Below are 15053 nucleotides of genomic sequence, written 5' to 3' on the forward strand. Positions count from 1 at the left end.
GAGCCAGTCATGGTAGACTCGTGACATAATAGAACAGGAGGACTTAACCATGCTGGCTCTTGTCAATATGCTGGTACCTGTGCATCTCACTTCCACAATCATTCTGCTCTTTGAAGGTGGAAAGATCTGGCCATCTGGCCATGACAATTATACATGTATGAAATACATGTATAATTGTGGCATGTATAATTACGTATAAATACATGTATAGTTTCAGCTAGGCCTGCACCACAATTGAAGAATAACAGTAAGTTAAGGTGCTCAGAGAGTGTGGTGGAGAAAGCAATAGCTGAACAAATGAAATGAAAACCAGAAGAATGAATGAGAGTGTGTAAGAAAAAGAACAAAAACCATAAATGTTACAGCAAGTGCACACTAACCCTACTTTTAATCTTTTATATTCTTTCTTATTTAGCTTAATTATTATGCATTGGTATTTAAATTTACATTACGTACCATTGCATCCCCCCCTCTGTGTGAGGAAAAAGATGAATGAGTGGGGGAGGAATATATATATATAACCTAACAAAAAAATTATTATAAAATATAAGAAAAAAGTATAAAAATAGAATGGAAGTAAACTGAGAATGCAGATTATGAAGTAAATATCTCTCCCACCCCCGCACCAGCTGAGGGAGAATTACTCCCCCCTTTGCCTGGTGGGTTCCACACTGCCAGTAACATATCCCACCCATGGAGCAGGATGGACAGTCTTACCTTCTTACCGGTTTCGACACTTATATGGACCTGACAACAACAATCACCGATGGAGCCATACTGCAGCTCCACTGCCAACATGGTATTTGGGGATCTTAACTGGGTACTCAAACCCGGTTCCTTTTAAAACCCCATCCCCAGGCAGTGGGGGAGGGAGCAGTTGGGTCTCTGTCTCCTCCCCTCCCTGCCTCACCTATACTTCGCCTGGTGGGGCTCGCCCCCACTGACCTCTTTGAAGATGCCTACTCTATCATCCCCATCCTTCTACCTGTTCCCCCCCAGCCTTCAGTCTCCCCCTATTCTAACTAAGCTGACCGAGTACACACCTAACAATGCTGCCAAATTCTTATCTACATCTAAATTTAGCCGCTTTCTCATAAATCTCTTTTGGCATTTTGGGTGCCTGACCTTTCCAAATTCTAGTGTTCGTGCACTGTTTCCCTCCCTTTTATATATAGGCCTTGCAAGCCACTGAAATCCTCAGAAATTAGGTGGCACGGCCTGCTAGAGTACTTAAATAATCTACTGGGTGCCTGACCTGCCTTCTTGCGGCAAACTGTTGGTCCCGATAGAGGTCCAATGGCTAAATGGTCAGAGAAACAACTGAACATAACCCTACACAACATTCCACTTCCTACACTTTTAAATCTCTGGCTTTCGACAGAGTTCTGTGTCGTGCCTCCGCAGCCAGGAGCAGCAGTGCGTAGCACATGCTTCTTGATTAGACCGGGGTTCAAGACCGTGCACACCAAATAAGGAGGATGTGCAAAGGTCAGGGAATGACCACCGCATATTCCCAGAGCAATATGGCCTTAGTTGCTAATGCTCCTAAAAACCAAATAACAAACAAACAACAGTTCTGTGTCACCCATACAAAGAATACAACGTGGAGATGGGGGAAACTCTTGGTGCCATCAGACAACTAACACACTTTACTCTATATATTCGTAAAGAGATTGGGGTCTTAACAAGAGAATGTTGGCACTTTACTATAAGATGATCTTCATCCCCACAATCTCATATACTTCGGCCATCTGGTATGACAAAACTACACTGGTTGTAACACTGGATTCCATCCAGCAATCCATCCTCCTTGCCAGTACCTGCACCTGCAGTACACCAGCCTTACAGGTAATTGCAGGAACACTTCCATTTGATCTTGAAATTGCCAGAACCAGAATGCTCTATTACCTATCCAAAGGAGTCCCGGTTACCTCATTGGACTTTACAACAGACCCTACAAACCTTTTTTGCCTCCTTACTACAAAGGAAGGAGACAAAAAGCACTCCTTCAGCCTCACCTACTGCAGGAAGGGCAAAATAGATGGGCTGCCTCTACCAAAGGAGGGTTACCCACAAGTTTTTCCCATAGACAAACAGAGTGTACCTCAAATCAGCGCCATGGTTCTTTCCAGAACTCCATACAACATATTACTAACAGGACATGGCCCCTTCAACGCCAAACTCACCGGCTTCAGGATCACTGAAAACCCACACTGCAAAGAGATCAAGGATTGGAATCATCATATGTTTGATTGTCCCATATAGGAGGACTCAAGATGCATAACAGCCACGAGAGTCAGATATTTACCAAAAGGGAAAGAGTTTCTCCTCCTTGATATGGAAGAAGACTTTGTAGTACAAAGCCCTGACGGAATTCGCCCAGGACCTCTTTACAAGATGGATGCAAATAGCCATACGTTAAGGATAAAAGATGAAATACCACCCTATTGTGACCAAATACTGATGGGACACACTACCAACTAGGACTACCACCAAATATGAGTTCATGACACCACTATGAGGAAACAGCCTCATGGCAATCGGATGAGTATCTACTCAGTCCACTTTCAATCCCTATCCCTACCCCTTTTCATCTGGTGGAGCCGGTCTCTACTTAACATTGGAGATGCCTTCACTATCATCCTCATATTTCTGTCTGCCTTCCCCTTCAGTCCTTAACCCATACTCTACCTACTATGCACACATTTTTTTATATACATAGGTCCTTGACGCTGAAATCTTCAGAAATTAGACGGCAGGACCTGCCAAAGTACAATTATGATCCCTCTACTGCCTGACCTACTTCCACGTGGCTAAGGATGGGCAACGGAGGGTCCTACTAGCAGCCCAATGCCTAAATGGTCAGAGGAACAACATAACACAACACTACACTACACAACACTAACACATACCTAAACTTTTGAAACCACTGGCCTTCACAGAGTACTGTCATACACATAGCACACAATGTAGAGATGGGGGATACCCGGGCATTAGACAATGAACAATTCATCCTGTACCACATATTCAGCCCACTGAAAAAGGCTCTGAAAAGATATTGCTTTCATTGAGACCATAATTTCTGCCTTCCCTCAACCTTCAGTCTATCAACTCTGATCTCATCTTTCCACTTATGAAATGACCATCAGCCTTCAGAAGTCAGCCCTTATGATTTATTTGTTAAAATACACAACTCACCTAACCAGTTGCTATCCCATCAAGGCACACAAATTCCAACAGTTAGCCACCATTCAGACTTGGTTGTCTGAAACACAAAGTTTAATTTCCATGCACATATTAAATGGAAAGCAGCAAATTCTATTAGTATTTAGTATTAGTAATGGCCACATGGTGCAAGAAAGCCTATGGCTTATGCTGCACCAGCCAAAAAAAAAAAAAAAAAAAACCAATAATTAATAAAAGAAAAGGAAGTTAAACCTATCATCCTATATGTTTCCCTCACCCAAAGGTACTATCCAGATGACCTTTGAATTTCCCCAAACTGTCAGCCTCTACCACCCATGTAGGCAACTTATTCCAGTAATTTATAACTCGCTGGCTAAAATAAAACTTTCTGCAGTCCAATCTAACATCTCCCCTCCCCATAACTTGAATTTATGTCCCCTAGTTCTAGCATCATTTATAATCTTGAAAAATTCGCCCTCATTCATTTTACTGATGCCTCTCAGAGCCTTAAACACCTCAATCAAATCTCCTCTAAGGTGTCTAGTTTCCAAACTCTGCAGCCCACATATTCAAAGTCTTTCTTCATAAGGACGCTCTTTTGCTGATCTCACCAGGCAGGTTACCCGTCTTTGCTCCCTTTCAAGAAGCTCGATGTCTTTCTTTAGGTGCGGTCTCCATACTTGAACACAGTATTCAAAGTGTGGTCTAACAAAAGCCTTATATAATGGGATTATCACGTCCCTATCTCTCTACTTGCAAAAGTTTGATAGGTCATCGATAGGACACCATGAGCCTTCCTTGCAGCCTGTTTACAATGTTCAGAGAATTCATGTCTGACTGTATCGTAACACCCAAGTCCCTTTCCTCCACTACTGGCTTTAGTTCACCTCCACCAAGTGTATAAGTTATTTTGGGGTTATTGTTTCCTAGGTGTAATACCTTACACTTTGTTGGATTAAAGCATAGCTGACATTTTTCTGACCATTCCTGAAGTCTATCTAGGTCTCTCTGAAGAAGCTCAGCTTGAAAGTGATCATTAACTACTCGAGAAATTTTAACATCATCTGCAAATTTAGACATCACACCCTCTATCCCTTCATCAATGTTGTTTATGAAAATTAAAAACAACAGTGGTCCTAATACTGATCCTTGGGGAACCCTAGGTTCTCATATTACATATGAGAGATCCAAAAACATCAATTAAATATGTAGAGACCCATTCAGTAAACAAGCAATCAACAATACGGGCAAATATGAAGTTTTTTGAACAGTGTAAACTGGCAAGCCAGGAAAGCCCATGGGGTCCTATCAATTATTTATCGAACACTATCCTACAGAGATAGGGAGGTCCCACTGTATAAGGCAATTGTAAGACCACATTTGGAATACTGTGTTCAAATATGGAAACTTCATCTGAAAAAAAAAAAAGATATCAAACTTCATGAAAGGGTCCGAAGATGGGCAACTCGAATGGTGAGATCAGCAGAAGGATGACTGTATGTGGAAAGACTACGATTACGTGGGATACAGAGCTTGGCCAAGCACCTCAGAGGTGACCTGATTGAAGTTTTGAAGTTTATACAACTCTGAGAGGGATTAGTAAAATGAATGAAGGTGGAATTCTAACTATTCTTAACAATTCCAGAACTAGGGGTCATAAATTCAAACAACAGGACTTGAGGTATAGATTAGATTATAGGAACTTTTCTTTTAGCCAGCAAGTTGTTGATAACTGGAACAATTTGCCATCAGGTAGTTGAGTCTGCCTATTTGAATAAATTGAAAGGTCTAACCGTGGAGGCACTGGTTAAAGAAGCACTACAGGATCAACTAGACAAGACCAGTTATAGCTCGGAGACAGCATGGTTTTGTTAAGGGAAATCTTGCCTGACCAATTTGATTGGATACTATGATGTGGTCACAAAGGAACTGGATGCAGGGAATAACTTTGATATCATATATTTGGATCTTAGAAAGGCTTTTGATACTGTTGCACATGGAAGACTGCTGAACAAATTGGAGCAGTGTGGCATTGGAGGCAAATTGCTGCTATGGATAAAAGAATGGTTGAGTGGGAGAAGACAGAAAGTGGTAATCAATGGACACAGCTCGTTGTGGACTAATGTTATTAGTGGAGTCCTTTAGGGTTCGGTGTTGAGTCCATTGCTATTTTCTGTATTTATAAATGATATTGATGTTGGTATATCAAGCTTAATGTCCAAGTTTGCAGACGATACGAAGGTTGGCAGGGTTGTTAAGGGCACAAATGACAGTATGCTGCTGCAACAGGATCTAGACAAGTTGAGCAGATCGGCTGAGAGGTGGCAAATTAAGTTACCAACTGAACAATATTATCACTGTTTGGAGTTAACAAGGATATAATTTCAGTTGATAAATTTATACAATTAACATTGACAAATGTAAAGTACTACATATGGGAAGTAACCCCAGAGTAACGTATCAAATCTGTGGTACTACACTGACAGTGGTAGAGAATGAAAAGGACCTAGGGATAATTGTGCAGGCAGATATGAAGTTTTCTGAGTAGTGCAGTCAGTCGGCAAGAGTAGCTCTTGGTGTCTTGTCAATGATATACAGGGATTTTTCTAGCAGGGATAAGGAGGTGATTATTCTCTTGTTCATGTATAAGGCAATGGTCAGGCCACACCTTGAGTACTGTATACAGGTCTGGAGGCCTCATTTTAAGAAGGTTGTAGAGCTGTTGGAATGAGTACAGAGAAGGGCAACAAGATTAGTGAATGGAACAAAGGGTTGCTCTTACGAAGAAAGGCTTAAGTTTCGCAAATTACGGTGTCTGGAGACTAGGCACCTGCAAAGTGAACCAATTAAGGTGTATAAAGCCTTTAATGGAGGCAAATTGCATTGAAGAATCCCATCAGCATTGAGCATACTCAATGCTGATGGGATTCTTCCTCTTGTTCAGAATAATCACCTAAGAGGTCATAAATTCAAATTGAGGCAAGACAGATGTAGGATAGATGTGCGGAAGTTTGCCTTTAGCCAGCGAGTAGCTGGTTGGTGGAACAGATTTCCATCCTCTGTTCCAGAAGTTGATAGCCTAAATAAATTTAAGGCTGAGCTGGAGAGATATTTGGAACGAAGGAAGGGTAAAATGGGAGTGTGTTTTTTTTTTTTTTTTTAACTGATGCTGCATAAGCTTGCTTTCTTGCATCATTTGCCTCTACTAATGCTAATTTGCAGAACATGTTGCAAAGTTACAAACATGTCCAAACGTGTAAAACAAGGATGATCACAGAATTTGGCATAATACATCACACCACCTAGCACTTCCAAACGTCTGGTTCTCTTCTTTTCAAAAAATTTTATTGACACTTCGTATGAATTTATTTTGAATTATATCAAAAGAAAATATTTGGCCATTTCAGCATGGAGCCAAAAATAATTTTCGATTACACATTATTGAGATTTTTAAATTAAAGTTGTGTTTTTTTTTTTTTTTTTTTTTTTTTGCATTAAAATTTCTATTCTAAGTTTGGAGAGACTGAAAGAGAAACTGGGGAAGTCACTGCAAAACATATTAAAATGATAAGCAGTTCAACTGGAGATCATTCCAATAAATCCCAAGAAAAAACAAATAGCAATTCAAGTGCAACTTCTCTTGGAATCTTTGGAGAAAACATTCCTTTTCTCCAATATTAATGGCTACATAATAGGAATCAAATTTATATAGAATTACTACCATATAAAGGTAGTGAATTTACATTGAATTACTGACACATAATTGGTATCGAATTTACATTCTGTTAAAACAGTTTCAAAAAATTTTCAAAACTCTTATTCAGAACACCTTTATTTTACAATCTTTACGAGTTTTAAATAGTTAATAAACTCCACCTTTCCTAGTTTTTACTGATTTTAAGATAATATCCCACAATTGAGAAAAAGAAAAGCTCCTCTAAATTCTCATTTAATCATGTTTCAATTAAGCATATAAATTATTATTTTTTTTTTTTGTCCCAATAAATCCTTAAAATGCCTGAGTTTCTGTTTAAACTCTTTGTATTTTGCCAAAAGAAAAGCACTGTTTTGAAGTTGAAGAAATCAACTGGTCTAAAAATAAAAAAAAAATAACAGTACAGCAATGACTTACAATAATGGTTTTTCTCAACTAAATGCGTTTTATCATCATTGACAAAGAGTGCTTTTCCCTTACCAAAGAGATCCGTACAGGAATATGTAGTACTGTGTTGTCTTCATTAGCTTCAGAAATTTTAGAGCCAGTCCTAACAGCAATTTTCTTGTTTTTTCGTGATCTTCTTTTCCCAGCGTGATATCCTCTAAAATTAGGTTTAGATGTATTCCTCGGCAACGTAATGACAGCATTCATCGTAATGACAGACTGTGAAGCAGGACCTTTGTTAATGGGACGGAAATTCCTTAGCTCTTGTACAGAATATTGAAGCATGATTTGACAAATAAGATACAACATAAAAACAATGCCCTTCATAACTCTCAAATATATGGCTAAAACAAACAGTAATTGCTCAGAAATAGTAAAAACCCACAGAAAAACACTGAGAACACATTAAACTTGAATCAGGTTTCTCTTAATCTCCAATTAGGTTCGGATTTATTATTTCTTGCAGAGCCAGGTTAAAACTCATGGAAAATATTTGGAAACCTAAATATTGCAACAGACAATATAAACGACATCACATTTATTAGTAACAACTATCAAGTTATAGACTATATTATTAATAATAAAGAAAATACTAATTATTATTAGTACTTTTGATTTTGAAAATTTATTCACTAATCCTTATCTCATCATAACTTTAAATTAATCCTCAACTAATAATTATACAAAACGTCATAAAACATAAGGATGTAGTAAAAAAATTCTGGAATGATATCTTAGCATTACGTCTTTTTAATAACTATACACTCGAAGGCTCTGATATTTTCCTGCAATGCTATGGGCTATAAGAGCTAGTAATTCTGGTTCAATGGCTAATTTCTACTTGCACTATTCTAAAAGAAAGACTATATAGATCTTCTATCTCATTGATGATTTATCAGCATTTGGATATAAAATGTTCCCAAGAAATCTATAACATTTTCAAAAGCTACCTTAACAACAGAACAGCTACTGTTAAGCACCATATCATAAGACAGAGAAAACAATTACTAGAAAGTACCCCCAGGGCTCTATACTGGTTCTACTTCTCTGGAATATAATTCTAGATGACTGGCTGACTAACCACTAAAAGAATGTCTGTGTAACCATGTATATACAGATATTCATGTTCAAGATTAGTGAAAACTATACAAGAGCTAGAGGGGGAAAAAATAACAATGAAAACACCCAGTCAGTGCTTAACAAACTGGCCACATGGTGTAACAAACACAAGCTTACTGTGCCTCTTACCAAAGCAAAAATAATGTATATGTAAGGAAACATCAATGTAAATAGACTACCACTGATAAAGCTTGGAATTCTCTCAATACCACATTGCCACAATAAAATATCTGGGTATTACTTTGGACATCTAACTTACCTTTACACCACACATAACATACTCAACCAGAAAAGTAAAAAGACTTATTTCAAAAGCAAGTAGTAGAAAGATACAATCGTATATACAGCTGATGTGGAGGTGGGGGAATAAGAGGGAGGGAAAGATTAGACATGTGGTATAAAGCAATGCAGAAGTTTGATAACATTTGCTTGATTCCGTTCACAAGTTGTTGTTTCTGTTTTTTTTTTTTTTTTGTTTAATTTCATAATCGATTACTTAAATAATCAAAATAATCAACTGTGGAAATCATTCAATTATAGTCGTCACTAGTAATTAAGATACCACTGACAGTCTGATGAATAAAATGCAAGGTTCTGACACTCTTAAACAAATGTGTGTTTCTAGCTGCTGCAATTTGCAAAACTTAAGCCTCTCCTCCTTCATTCCCCACACCAATCTCGTCGCAAATCTACATCCTTCCTAAAATGAGGCCTCCAGACCTGCACGCAGTACTCAAGCCATGGCCTGACCATTGCCTTATACAGAGGGACAATGACCTTCTTTTCCCTGCTAGCAAAATTCCTGTATATCATTGACAACACCCCATGACCTGCCCTGGCAGCCTGTCTACATTGCTCAGAAAACTTCATATCTGACTGCACAATTACTCTCAGGTCTTTTTCATTTTCTACCACCTTAAGTGTAGTACCACACGGCACGTTTCTCTGGGGTTACTTCTACCCATATGCAGTACTTTGCATTTTTCAATGTTAAACTTCAGTTGCCACTTCTCATCCCATCTGCCCAAATTTTCTAGATCCTGTTGCATGAACACACTGCCATTACTGTCATTAACAACCCTGCCAACCTTTGTATCATTTTACACCCAACACCGAACCCTGTGGGACTCCACTAATAACATTAGTCCACGAAGAGCAGCACCCATTGATTACCATGCTCTGTCTTCTCCCACTCAACCATCCTTTTATCCATTGTAGTAACTTACCCTTAATACCATTCTGCTCCAATTTGTACAGTAGTCTTCCATGCGCAACAGGTGTCAAAAGAAATCCAAGTATATGATATCAAAATTATTTTTTGCATCCAGTTCCTTTGTAGCCACATCATAATAACCAATCAAATTTGACAGACAAGACTTTCCCTTAACAAACCCATGTTGTGTTTGAATTATTGCTGCAGTCTTGTCTAGATGATCCTGCAATGCATATTTAACCAGTGACTCCATTATTTTACCCAGAACAGAAGTTAAACTAACTGGTCTGTAATTACTCGTGTCACCCGTCGATCCCCCTTTGTGAATTGGGGACACTTTTGTACATCTCCAGTCCGTGGGGACCTCCCCTGAGTCCAAGAATGCTCTCATAATTATGACTAAGGGTTTAATTACTTCCTTTGCTGCCTCCTTTAATATAACTGGATAGATCCCATCGACCCCAGTTGCGTTCCTTATGTTTAACTTCAACAATTTCTCCTCCACTTTTTTCTCAGTTATTACAAAATCATTAAGCACCATGTTACAATTTGATAACCTTGTGGCATTTTCAAACCATAATAACTCCTCATGTGTGAATGTAGATGCAAAATACTCATTCAGTTTGTTTGCTATCTGAGCAGGATCATCAATAGTCGAACCATCAAGATCAAGTGGACCAATCAGATTCATCCCCTTCCTTTTAGAGTTTATATAAGCAAAGAAATCCTTGCTGTTTTTCTTAGCATCCTTTGCCAAAGATTTCTCGTAATCTGCCTTCGGCTTCCTAACCTCCTTTGTGACTTGATTACAGACTAGCTTATATATATCATACTCTTATTTTTGCTTTCACAGTGCTTATGTCACACCAAACTGACTCAACAGTGCATTGTTCATCCATATCATTCACTGCTTTTCAAAGTTTGCTGTATTCAAGATGTGGAAATGTTACATGAACATAGAGCAGGAACACACAGACAACTGAAACCAAGCCAACTATACTACTCACCAACTACTTAGTGGCTGCAATCAATATATTCCCCAACTACTGACCAAATATGGTTGCCTGGAGTCTCAAAAGTATGCTATTGTTATTATTGTTATTTTTTGGTTTTTAGGAGCATTAGCAACTAAGGCCATATTGCTCCGGGATATGCGGTGGTCATTCCCTGACCTTTCCGCATCCTCCGTATTTGGTGGTGACGGGCTCGAACCCCGGTCTAATCAAGAAGTGTGTGCTACGCACTGCTGCTCCTTCCCACCTGGCTACGGAGGCGCCCAAAAGTATGCAACTTAGCAACTAATTGTATGGCCTCGGTTAAATGCAGTGAATTAGCATCTCAATTAGGGTACAATCATCCTACCTGGTTGATTGTGCTTATATTCATATCAGCATTATTTTCAACCTAATTTCTTTTCCATACACCTGCATATATTGATATAAATGACTGATTGAAATATAATTGGTGATTAATACAAGGTGTGATTAAAAATTTCAGGAACTGAACTAATATTTTGAAATGATGGTACTTAACTGGTTATTCAGATGGATCTCCATCAAAGTAGACTTCTTAATAAAGTATACATACACCAATTACAAAGCTTCTGCAGTTCCTGGAAGCACTCTGATAGGATTTTTTTATTTTGAAATTGCTAATAGTTCCTGTGCAGAGTTCTAAACAATTCCCTCAATCATTGCAAATCTCAGACCTTTTAATGGGATTTTAAGATTCAGAAACAAGAAAAATCACAGCCAGCTAAATCCAGCAAATGGGGAGAGAAAATCACAGAGGGCTAAATCCAGTGAGTATAGTAAATGGAATCTCATAGGGATGGAGTGCTTAGCAAGGAATTCTAGAACAGACAGTGTCAAGTGCATCACTAAATAGGCCTACAAGGCTGGGACAATTCATGTTGATGATTAAGCTTCACACCAGCCAGAAGGTAAATAAATTTAATACTGTAACTAAAAACACTTTATTTACAAGAAAATAAGCATAAAATAAAATAGATATATTTACAATAAAAATATAAATAACACTGATAAAATAAACTAAAAAACCTAGAAATTAAAAGCGATAAAATTTGCTGTAGCTTTCGGAGGCAGCAGTCTCCTTCCTCAGCAGCATATGTCTACTGTGCAGCACATCCTTAAATAGCAGATCCACGGCTGGAATTTTCCATTTGCGCCCCGAGACTGGAAATGGCTCAGGAGCACGCTAGCTGAAACTGTTCATGACGTCCAAGCACAACTGTTTCCAGGAGGGGGTGTAGACATACACCCCTATCCCTATTAATAGTATTTCTAGCTGCCCCAATACAAACTCTCAAGCCATTTACGGTCCCAGAACCCCTGTGCATGATCTGTGATGACAGGATCCTCCGGGGGAATCTGATGTTTCTCCCAGAAATGTTCTGCCACAGCAGACTTCCCATAATTTGCGGACTTTACTGCGTTTGCATGCTCCCCCAGCCGGTCTTTCAATCGCCGCCCCGTCTCGCCCACATAACACACCCCTCAATCCAGGCATTTAATTTCATAAACCACCCCCACTGCTGGCTTCTTTGGATATGGGGTCTTTGACTCGAGATATCGCTGTGTGCGACCTCCAACCTGGGAGTTGCACACAGCGTATCTGACACCCCCAAATTATACGTGCAATGTGGTCTGACACGCCCAGATAGTAGGGAATGTATGTGGTGCTCACGTGGGTGAACTGCTCATTACGGGTGGACTCTACTCCTCTAATGGCTCTCTCTGTCCAACACTCTCTGGGGATAGCCGTACTTCTTGAGGTCTGCTGTGACCCGAACAATTTCATTATCTTTATCCTCGGAGGTGCTGCAGTGGGACCCCACCCTGTCTATTAGAGCCTTGACCACACTGTTTTTGTGTTGGCTGGCCTGTGCTGAGGTATAATGGGTATATTGACCCCGGGCACATCGGCTTTCTAAATACCTTGGACTTAAGCCTGCCACCTTCCCTAATTACCAACACGTCAAGGAATGGCAAGGTTCCCTCTGCTTCCACCTCTGAAGTAAATTTGATAAAAGGGGAGAAACTAAGTACATTAAGTACCTGATCCTCCCTCCCCCTTTGTATAATGGAGAATGTGTCATCAACATATCTCCTCCAACTGCGCATGGGAAATTCCAAATCCCCAAAAATCCTGGCTTCTAACTCTTCCATAGCTAAATTGGCCACTATGGCACTAATGGGGGAACCCATGGCTGTGCCATGGACCTGCCTGTACATGACATCTTGGAATACCATAACGGTACTAGATAAGCAAACCTCCACCCCTTCACAAATGTCATCAATACTTAGAGGTGACCTGGTACTTAGCAATACATCCTTTTCTAAGGCCATTCTAATACACTGCAAGCCAAACTTAATGGGAATACAAGTAAACAGTGACTTAATGTCGAAAGATATCATTATCTCATCTTCCCGTATAGTCTGTCCTTTGTGGACTTTATAAAAGTCCACAAATTCCTTACTGTTCTTAATGACAAAGCCGGAAAGTCCTACTATGAGTGCAATTAGTTTAGCTAAGTACTTAGATAAAGCATACGTAGGACTGTTTATAAATGATACAATAGGTCTGAGTGGTATACCTACTTTATGTATCTTTGGGAGCCCGTAAAATCTGGGTAAACAACATCCAGCAGCATATAACGACCAACAGACTTCCTTAGATATCCATCCTGACTTTTGCCAACACTGTAAAAGGCTATTCACTTGTCGTTCCCAACTTACCAACGGATTACGGCAGGTAACTTTGTATATAGTGGTATCCTGTAATAATTCTAATGCTTTACTATAATATTGTTCTTTGTCCAAAATAACCGTAGTCCTACCTTTATAACATCTGAGCCATTTCCGGTCCCGGTGCGCAAATGGAAAATTCCAACAGTGGAACAGTGTGATGTGTGCCGTGGATCTGCTATTTAAGGATGTGTCGCACAGTAGACATATGCTGCTGAGGAAGGAGACTGCTGCCTCCGAAAGCTACAGGAAATTTTATCACTTTTAATTTCTAGGTTTTTTAGTATATTTTATCAGTGTTATTTATATTTTTATTGTAAATATATCTATTTTATTTTATACTTATTTTATTGTAAATATATCTATTTTATTTTATACTTATTTTATTGTAAATAAAGTGTTTTTAGTTACAGTTTTAAATTTATTTACCTTCTGGCTGGTATGAAGCTTAATCATCAACAACAGTGCCAAGTGTACAGGGGCATTGTTATAACGCAATCATCAATTCCATAAAAGCCCACTTTTCTAACCATTTTTCCATGCAGCATCCTGCAATGGCAATGGAGCTGCTTTGTAGTAGTTCTGTTTCACTGTTTCTGTTTGACCATGCAGGGCAAATTCATAATGAACATGGCCTGTGAGTCAAAAATACAATAACCATGTTCTTAAGTATATTCTCATCAAAATAAATATTAGGTGTGAACTCCTCTAGCCTATAAATCATGCTTGAAAATAGACAGGTGTGTTTGATGTGTTTTTTTTTTTTTTTTTCGTTACCTCCTGATAATGCCAGGGCAATCAGGAGGCAGACAATCATTGTCAAAGACAACAGAAGGCAAAATGTGGAAGATGCAACCTGGGCACAGAAGCAGGGAAAATAAGATGATGTTTCAGAGAAAAGATCAAGCTTCACAATTGCACTGGACATACATGGGCAGAATGGCATAATTGTTATCTTTAGGATCATTACAAGGAAGAAATCAGTGTTGTAGCATCTGATAAATCAACTTCACGTTGAAGTGCAGGAGAAGGATTAGACAATAACTGCTAGGAATGTAAAACAGAAAGTGGCCATACTGCATTTCAGAGTAAGAGACAGCATTCTAAAAAACAGCATTGTTAGATGACTAAACCCTTGAATGTGAATTACAGTTTACATCTCCTGCTCCCACTATGAGATTTCTTTTAGTCTTAATTAACTTTGTAACCTGATTAAAGCAAAACATGTTAGTAATCAATTAACTTTGATTTCAGCATTCTTTAAAAGGTCTGTAATAATTAAGTCAGTAATTACGTGAATAAGGATTTGACTGGTAGCAACTGATTCCAATATAGCATCTTGAGGTCCACTGCTAACAAAGAGATGAAGCTGAGTGAAGCTCTGTGATGAATTTTCTGATGGTTACAACAAAGATGTATGCAACAGCATCCAGTGACAAGGAATCTTTCTGCAATGAAGAAGAATGTATAAAATCCAACTATCCAAAAAAACCAGAATTGTCCAAAGCCTGGATTTTTTTTTTTTTTTTTGAGTGGGATGCCAAAAACATTTACTCCAAAGTTGTGCAGATGATGGGCAAATTCAATTACAGTAAAGTTGAATTTT

The 15053-nt window shown here is 38.8% G+C and overlaps 1 protein-coding gene across 9 annotated transcripts in view; it reads right to left on the reverse strand.

Moving 5' to 3' along the window:
- Window positions 1-15053, reverse strand: part of enc (R3H domain containing protein encore) — a 702629-nt gene that overhangs the window by 505148 nt on the left and 182428 nt on the right. For 7 of the 9 annotated variants that reach the window (XM_090373011.1, XM_090373022.1, XM_090373032.1 and 4 more), the window contains one exon: window positions 7382-7581. The exons of the other annotated variants lie outside the window; for them this stretch is intronic. The gene's annotated coding sequence lies outside the window, so the exon portion shown is untranslated. The remainder of the gene's footprint in view (window positions 1-7381; window positions 7582-15053) is intronic. 9 annotated transcript variants of the gene reach the window in all.

This window comes from Mastigoproctus giganteus, chromosome 1 (assembly GCF_048544385.1).
Source record: "Mastigoproctus giganteus isolate SK-2022 chromosome 1, ASM4854438v1, whole genome shotgun sequence".
NCBI classification, from domain to species: domain Eukaryota; kingdom Metazoa; phylum Arthropoda; class Arachnida; order Uropygi; family Thelyphonidae; genus Mastigoproctus; species Mastigoproctus giganteus.